The sequence below is a fragment of the Glycine soja genome, chromosome 11 (assembly GCF_004193775.1).
Source record: "Glycine soja cultivar W05 chromosome 11, ASM419377v2, whole genome shotgun sequence".
NCBI classification, from domain to species: Eukaryota; Viridiplantae; Streptophyta; class Magnoliopsida; order Fabales; family Fabaceae; genus Glycine; species Glycine soja.
In genome coordinates this window covers 16682101-16691128 of record NC_041012.1, presented here as the reverse complement: position 1 = coordinate 16691128, position 9028 = coordinate 16682101, and the positions used below count along the sequence as shown (strand labels likewise).

Sequence of the window (9028 nt, the reverse complement as noted above, 5' to 3'; positions counted from 1 at the left end):
AATTTCAAACATATTATTATACTAAAATAAATACTTTTAAACATATATTTATACAAAAAATAAATAATTTAAAATTTTTATATTTATTCTAAAATTATATTATAACAACTTAACTTATATATAAATAAAATTATTTAAGTAATTTCAAAATCAGATATTTATATTGTAATAATTTGCATAAGATGGTCTTGATCCTTTTTTAAGCATGCAGTTATTGTTTGCCCAGGCTGATTTAAGACTTGTATTCTAACCTTGGCTCTTCTTTTAAAAAAAATATTCACAATATTTTGTGTATCAAATTTCCTTTTTACTCACAACAAAAATATTATACTTTTAATCAAATCCAGAGTACTATCCACACAAAATTAAAAACACTAAAATGAGAATAAAGAAAAAAATGCACAAAGGAAACACGTGCAAAAAAAATATAATAATGACTAGTGAGGGCCAGAAAATGTGATGTCTATATAAAAAAAAAAAAAACAGTGTGCAAACCCATAACACACATCAAAATTAGAAAAGATAATTAGAATTTTTTGAAAAGAAATTAAAGAATGATCATTAGATAATATTGTTCATTCTTAAATCACAAAAGTTTCATGAAAGCCTAAAACAACAATTAGTGAGAAAACCCATAAAACAAACAAAATTAAAAGAGTTGAGTAGACAATACGAGATATATAGAAAGACAAATAAAAATGTCAAAAAAACAAATACATAAAAAGAAAATCGTGAAAAACAGGAGAAGTAATATTGTTAATCTTGCATGGAAGATTTGAGAGCATAGGAGTTTCAAATGCACAGTACGCTTAAAGTAAATAAAAATGCATTTTGGATGTGTAAGTTAAACATATATAGGTTAATTCAAAATAATGAATGGAAATCAAAATACATAAATGGTGATTGTGTAATTGTCAAATTAATTATTGATAATTGATTGATATGGAATAAATTTTGGTTAATGTTGATTGACTATTTTTCTTACGTAATTAATTAAATTTTTTATTTAGTATATTTTTTGTTAATTTAAAATAATTTTCAGTTTTGCAGAAAAATTAATAAATCTAATATATTTTAATACTAAATATAGTATATTCTTTTGTTTAATTTAAGTAAGATTTTAAAAATTAAGTGATATTTTAAATTGGTTTTTTTTTTCACAAACATAGGTATCATTAAAAATTAAAGATTATATAGTTTTCAAAATTTAGGGAGTACATTAGATTAGGATTTTAAAAAACTATTTTAAAATAAAAATATCTTATGAATTTTAAGGATTACGGTTTATAAGTTTTTTTTACTAGACTTTTATGATATTTTGAATTTTAATGAATTTATATCATAAAAATTTAAAAGATTTAAATTTTTTTTATAGATTTAAAATAATTCCTTGAATTTTTAAAACATTCAAAAATTACAAGAGTTAGTGAAAAAAATAATAAGAAATGATGAGATTTAAATAAATAAAAAGTAAAATTAATATAATTTTTTTAATCTTTTAATAGTTATATTGATTCTAACTTTATATTCTCATATACTAACTTTTCTTATAATAACATATTATCATTTTCACTTTTGGATTTGAATAATAAATTTAAAATTATACATTAATTTGAATAATAAATCTAATGACAAAATGGGTTACAATAATAAGTATATATTAGAAGGGAATAATGAGAGTAAAAAATTAATAGGGGAATTATTGAGTTGTGTGGATGATGAAATTATGGGAGACATAAGGAAAATATAGTTAGTCTTAACAAATAAGATAAATATTAATTTAATTTGGAAAACAAAAGAAAAAGTACAAGATATTTGACATTTTTGTTCAAAAAAAAAGAGAAAAAATATATATGAACACATATCTTGAAGAACATTAAAGAAAAAAGAGACTATGTATGATGAGAAAAAATAAAGTTTGATAACAAAAGAAAAAAGAAGAAAGTCTAGCAGGTGAGATTGTTTGATAGATTTTTATACTAAGAAATATAATGAAATCTATTGAAATTCTTCTTAAAAAATAATTTATTGAAATTTATATTTTTTTTAATATCAAAGACTTTTTATAAGTTATAAAAAATGTTAATTGAATATCATCGAATTTTATTGTCTTCCTTACAAAATCTTAAAAACCTTAATTGAATGACACAATATTTATTTACACTATTTAAAAAAATCTTGATTGAATACCATTTTTTATCTAAAAAGTCTTTTAAAATTCTTTTGAAATCCTAATATATTATCCTAATATAATACATCTCCTTAAAGGATTTGTAGAAATTTTCAGACTTATTATTAAAAATTAATTAATATTAATTAAATGATCATAAATTAAGGATGAATTGGTTATTTTGCTTATAATTTTTATAATTATTCCGTTTGGTAATGTTTGTACTTTTTTCCTTAAAAAAAATGTTTGTATTTTATTATAATAATAAGTGAAAGAAACTTCAGAATTTTGATATTCAGGCAAATTACAATTATGTGGGGGATGGACCAATTAAAGAAACGGAGACTAATGCACAACCAATTATCATTTTTGAAAATTTGTAAATTTTGGAGGAAACGGTATAAAATCGATAGTTATTTTTATCATTCAGAAAGTATAAAATCAATAATGACAGGATTTAAAGAGAAAAAATAAAGTAATCAGAATTGCGGGTAATAAGAGACTAATTTGATGAGTCATGGTATTTCTTAATCTAATATTTAGTTATCTATTTTTTATCCTAATAAATTATCATTTGCATATAAAAAAAAACATGTGCATACATATATTAAAGATAGGTCAAATATATCTAATATTATTTCACCTACTTTTTAAAACTTCCGTGAATAAATAAATTATTCAGCATATATCATAGAAAATTTTAACGTGAATAAATATATTTTTCAGCCTATGTTATTAAAATATATTATTCAGCATATATTTATATACTAAATTGAGATGTAAATTCAATCTTGTTTAACGGTTTAATTAAAGAAAGAATCATTAAATTGAAAATTAAATTCAAAAATCAAATTTTTTATTTAATATTCATTAAGAACTTAATATTTATAGTAATTAAAAATGTAGTTTGTAATCGAATCAAATAATTACAAAACACTAAATGATCACATATGTATTTCGAATCTTGGGAAACAACCTTGTTTTGTGGACTCTGTTTTTGAATCTATAAATTTATTATTGTTGATAACTTTAAACAAACCGGTAGATAATAGATACATGCTCATTTTAATAAGAATAAGCCATAAGCAAAGTTTTAAAGATTTTTAACTTTACATAATCAATAAAACATAGTGGGATGATGTATGTAGCCCAAACGGGATGGGCGGTCTTAGCGTAAAAAACATTGGTGACTTTAATATCGCATTACTTAGTAAATGGAAGTGAAAGTTAGCACATGATCTAAGTAGGTTGTGCGAGAAATGTGTTAGACTAAGTATGGGGATATCAACTTTAGATGGATATGAAAGTGAAAATTTTTCATACGGTACAAAAGTGAACATTTAAACAGTTAAATCAACTTATTTTAAAATTAATGGTTATCATTTTTTGGTTTTTTGTCTTTCTTTTTTTATATTTTTATGTTATTTTTTCCAATTTTACCCTTTTCTTCTCTCTTTCTCTCTTTCCCTTTTCTTCTTCTCCTCTCTCCAAACAAGTACAACCATGTAATTAAAAATCAAATATTTTGAGACCAAACTCAAGTTCTTTCTGATAAAATGGATGCATTTCTTTTATTACATCCATTTATGCTCAGCACCAACTTTCTCAATCCCTCCTCTCTTTGCACCCTTTGTTCTCTCTCCGCGAATCCCCACAACAGTTGGTCCAAGGTGGAAGTCGCCTCTGGCAGTCAGAAGAACAACAACAAGGCCTTCGATGTGACGGCATTTGAAGCAGAGCGGTTGGCCCTTGATGCGGAGGCTCGGGAGCCATGGCGGAGGCTGCTGACCTCAAGGCCAAGAACAAAGAAGAGGAAAGTAGAAGAAACAGAGCAATTATGAAAAGATAAGCATAAAAAGAGAAAAAACAAAAACAAAAATGTAAAAAAAGTTGAGCCATCTAATGAAAATAAAAAAGAATCGAATGATAAATGTTCACTTTCGTACTATATAAAAGTTTTTTACCTTCGTACGATAGAATCGTCTCAACTTTAAGAAGGGTATGAGAGTTATGACTCAATTTGGTGAGGGGACCTTATGAGAGTATGTGGAACTGGCTTGGGGAATGGTTGATTTGACAATAGTGTCGGATGGAGGGTGCAAAATGGGAAAGACATATATATCCTTTTGGAATCATCTTGGGGTGGGAAATCAAATTTTAGCCCAACACTTGGAGAACCTATCCAACATTTCCTTCAACATAAATGTGTGTGGATGAGGGTTACAAATGTTGTTGCATGGTGGGCTGTATGGTGCGCTATTTCATGGTCCATATGGACTCATAGGAACAATGTGCTCTTTAGGCAAGGTAATATTGATATGGACTCAGTGATAGGCGTAATTAAGTTCAAATCATGGTTGTGGTATTCTAATCAAATGGGAACCTTTCGGTCTTCCTACTATGAATGGTTATCACAACCAGCTTTGTGCCTTAAAGTTGTTTGGCAATTATGAAGGCTGATGCACAACTGCGGGAGTGGTCTCATATTGGCAATCATCGTGGGGTAGATTGGGGTATTCTTTAGTTGTTTCATAACTATGTTAATTGTTTTGCAAAATTCATCATGGTGGGGTAAACATTTGTATATGCAATAGAGGGGAGTTTTGTTCCTTGTTTTCCTTATTTGTTCGGGCTTTGCCTCTGCACTTGGGTAGTTATTTTTTATTTTGGTACCCCTTTACAAACATAGTTTGTAACCGTTGTAGGAGGAGGTTGCTTTGGGTATAACCATTTCTGTTGGGTCAATACTCACTGTAATGTACCATCTTATACCCTTTGCCTAGTTAATATATATGAATATTTTTTTCCTACAAAAAAAACTAATAAAACTTAGTTACACAAACAATTTGCTATGGTAGGAGACATTATATAATCTCTTTCGCAGTAGCTTCTGTCGTATTCAAAAATTAATCCAACACTTATATAATAAAAGTAGTATGACAAGATTGAGCCTTTATAAAAAATTTGATGGCAAAAAAAAAACTCATAAAAAATCTTTATAAAAATTTGCGACTTCTAATTACAAATTCGTAATTATTTTAAATGAAAATTAATTCAAAAAAATCCTTTTGATAATTTTGAATTTTTTTACCCCTAAATGATAAAAAAAATCATATATAAATAAAGTTTAAGTCTCATCTTCCTTTCCATCATTTTTTGACCAATCCAAGTTTCGCAACTAATTTTCATATTTTTTAGTCTCCTCGTCAATTTTTTTTAGCATATTAGAATCGTTAGAATCACTCAATGATAATACCTCATGACAAAGACAAAAAATATTAATGAAGGACAAATATAAACACCTTGATCAATTTTTTGTTTGATAATAACTAAAAGTAAATTTCGAATAAAACTCATAAATAAAATCATATTTAACCTTAATATTAAAAAAATACTCGTGGGATGCACGAATACACAACATAGTATATAAATTTCCTCTCTTTAAACATGTTTTTAGTTTTTGAAAATATCCCAATTTTTCATTTTAATTCTTATAATTTTTATTAATTTTTAATCTTTACATAAATAAAATGATATTTTTAATCTTATTAAATGAATGAATTTAAAAAATATATTTTTTATAAGAAATAAAAAAATGTGATATTTTAATAACTAAAATCTTAATCCAAATTTATTGATTTTGTGTTAGTGATAATTGACAAACTAAGGCCTTAGTCCATATGACGATAACGATTGTTGTTTTGTGTACCAATCATATTGTTTGTACACCCAATAATAAATGGGTATTCTGAAATATCCTTGGCTGCTTTCTTCTTCATTTCATTTTTTTCTTTGACATTGTTAACTCATTCATTCTTTCATTCTCTTGGTTTCATTGTGTTTTTTCATTTTCATGAGAGGAGAGGTGCATTGGGGCCGCTTCGATCAAAGTCAAAGTGTTACGAAGGTACATCTATATGTGATGGTTGTGACAGTGGTTGGTGTGGTTATATAATACTTACGGATTGATCAATCTGTAAGTGTAACAATCCGCCTCGTCGCTATGATATAACCACTCTAAACTGTGAGAATTTCAATTTTTAAATGAAAACTTTGTTAATTTGCTTATGAAAAATGAAAGTAATTTTTTCTCGATATACATCCACCAAGCAACACACCATTACTTAAGTGAATACATACATACATACATACATATATATATATATATATATATATATATATATATATATATATATAGGTATAGTAACTCAGTATACATCATTCACATAATGGAAAGTAAATTTGTTCATACATATAATTAATTTTGTGATTTACATCCTCAATTCAATAAAAAGAATTATGGAACCAACTACAAAGGAGTTTATTAACAAAACACAACTCTCTCCCAAAATAATCTCAACGTCGTCACGTCGGCTCCCAAAATACTCTACTGCTATCATTCTGCTCCGACGAACAAAGGTTCGTGATCATCACAGGAACCAACCACATGGTACAAAAATTGTGAGGGGTGAGATTATTATAAAAGAAATTAATACAAAAATCAAATAACCACAATTAGTAAGAAAACACTAACAAATATCATAAGTTTACGCAAACATTCATTAGTCCAACATACACTCAACAAATAGTTATCATCCATCCATAGTTCCAATCAATCATGCTCAGTATGATGCATGCACCTGACCTCAACTCTCAAATGCAATGTGATATTATCCCCAAGGAAATAGCCTAAGCATGTCCACACGACACTCTCACATAGGAAAATTAGGCAGTAAGTGTCGAGGTCACCCTGTCGTGCACAGACAACTCCCCCCCATGGTGATCAGCCTGAGTCTCAAGGGAGTTCCAAACCGAGTGACATGCCTCCAAGTACAAGTATTCCTCCTCATGAGAAACTACAAGTACTTACTGACAAAATTTATACTATTTCCATGTCATATGAAGTATAAAACATGGGCACCATCAATGCATTGACCGTGGATAATTAAAGATTCTAAGTCATCCCCCTCTAGAGATGCTTAAAACTCTTTAACCACTTTATTTCCCCCACTAGGGATATCCAACAAGGTCACTGCACCTCCCATGGACATACACAACATACAACGTATGAAACATGAGCACCATCAATGCACTGACCATGGATAATTAAAGATTTCAAGTCATCCCCTTCGAGAGATGCTTAAAACTCTTTAACCATTCTATTTCCCCCACCAGGGATATCCAACAAGGTCACTGCACCCCCCATGTACATACACAACATAACATCATCACAGTGCATTTTCAACATCATCAACATTTTATCTCAATAACATTCTCAACATCAACATCATCTCATCTCAATGACATTATCAACAACAACAACAACATCATCTCATATTAACATAATAATCAATAACAACATCAATTCATATCAATATTATCATAAACATCAACGTCACCTCATATCAATTAATGTCATCAATAGAAATATCATCAGTTTGTCACACTCCGCATATACATATATAGTTCATGCCTAAGATTCACACTCCACAGGTCTTCAAACAACACAAGTCTAATAGAAACAATAATTTTATTAATCAATAATAGATATATCGAATCCCATTAGTCAAAAACATTGTTTTCTTGAAGACCAACATGCAACAGGGACATGCATACATCCCCATAGTTAGGTTCCCTGACCCCCAACTATGGTATTAAAAATTGTAAATGATAATAAACTCCCTTCACCTATCGTGAGCTCTCCTTCAGTTCCTCTTTGCATCACTCAAAGGTCTCTCTCGTTCACGCTCGTCAGTCCAAACGCAAGGTTCTATATATCAAATCGAAGGAAATTTAGTATAGGTTTCAAAAAAAGGGTTAATAACCATATTCAAAGTCAAATACCCTTGTCAAAACATAAAGGGCTGAGGGGTGTTTCAGATTCTACTAAAAGGAGACATCATTTTAAAATTCCGACCACGCCAATGTGATCAAGGTTCAATGAAGGTCACGAAAATAACATCAATGTTATAAAAAGATAACTTTTACAATATCTCATTCTTAAGGGTTTTTCAAAGAGAGTGTAAAAACACCCTATTACAGTATCCAAAACACAAGAGACACTAAGAGAAACTCAAACTAATTAAGAGAAAGGCTTAGAAGTCAAGTTTACCTCAGAGAAACTAAGAAATGGAGGATTGGGGGAATTTTCTCCACCGAATCCTTGAGGAGAATTCTAAAGATTCCGCTCCGATTAAAATGTTCCTCTTGGTGTGCGGGTTCAGCAGCAAGCAACGGCGGCTCATGATAGCCACCGGTGGTCGTGGGTGGTGGAGAAGGAGGTCTTAGGGTTTGGGTGGCATTTGGAGAGGAGGAGAGAGTGAAAATCGTGTTTTTCACGCTAAAGAACGTATTTATAATCTGCTGATCTCGCTTAGCGAGCACATCTTGCTAAGCAGGAGTCTATTTTTCGCACTTAGCGTGACAATTCGAGCTTAGCGCAACTCCCTCTACACTAAGTCTCGCTAAGCGTAATTCCCTCTCGGGTTGGAATTGCGCTTAGCGCGCCCTCGCGCTTAGTGAGACATCAAAATTTGTTATATTCAAAATCCCAATGGTTAGAATGTGGATAAATGTCTTAGGAACCTCCAATCAAAATTTGAAGACGATTCAACGGTTAACAAATCTGTGATCGCGATTTTACTGAAATAGGTTCACATAAAATTTGAAATCTCATAATTTCAACTTAGTTCAACAAAACTCCACATAACTCAACATCCACATCAAGAAATTCACACATGACTAATTCAAGTCATACCTCAACTCATTCAAGTCAACCATATAGTCAAATAACATGATAAATACAATTAAACATCGATTTATAATTAGTAATATTGTAGGGTGTTACAGTAAGTATTA

At 29.3% G+C, this 9028-nt stretch overlaps 1 long non-coding RNA gene across 1 annotated transcript; it reads right to left on the bottom strand.

Annotated features, from left to right (window-relative positions):
- Positions 1-3676: 3676 nt before the first annotated feature.
- LOC114374097 lies at positions 3677-4247 on the bottom strand. The gene is made up of 2 exons (XR_003658521.1): positions 4135-4247; positions 3677-3951 (listed from the first exon to the last, which is right to left on the bottom strand). It is a non-coding gene; the product is annotated as an uncharacterized LOC114374097 (long non-coding RNA).
- Positions 4248-9028: the final 4781 nt, after the last annotated feature.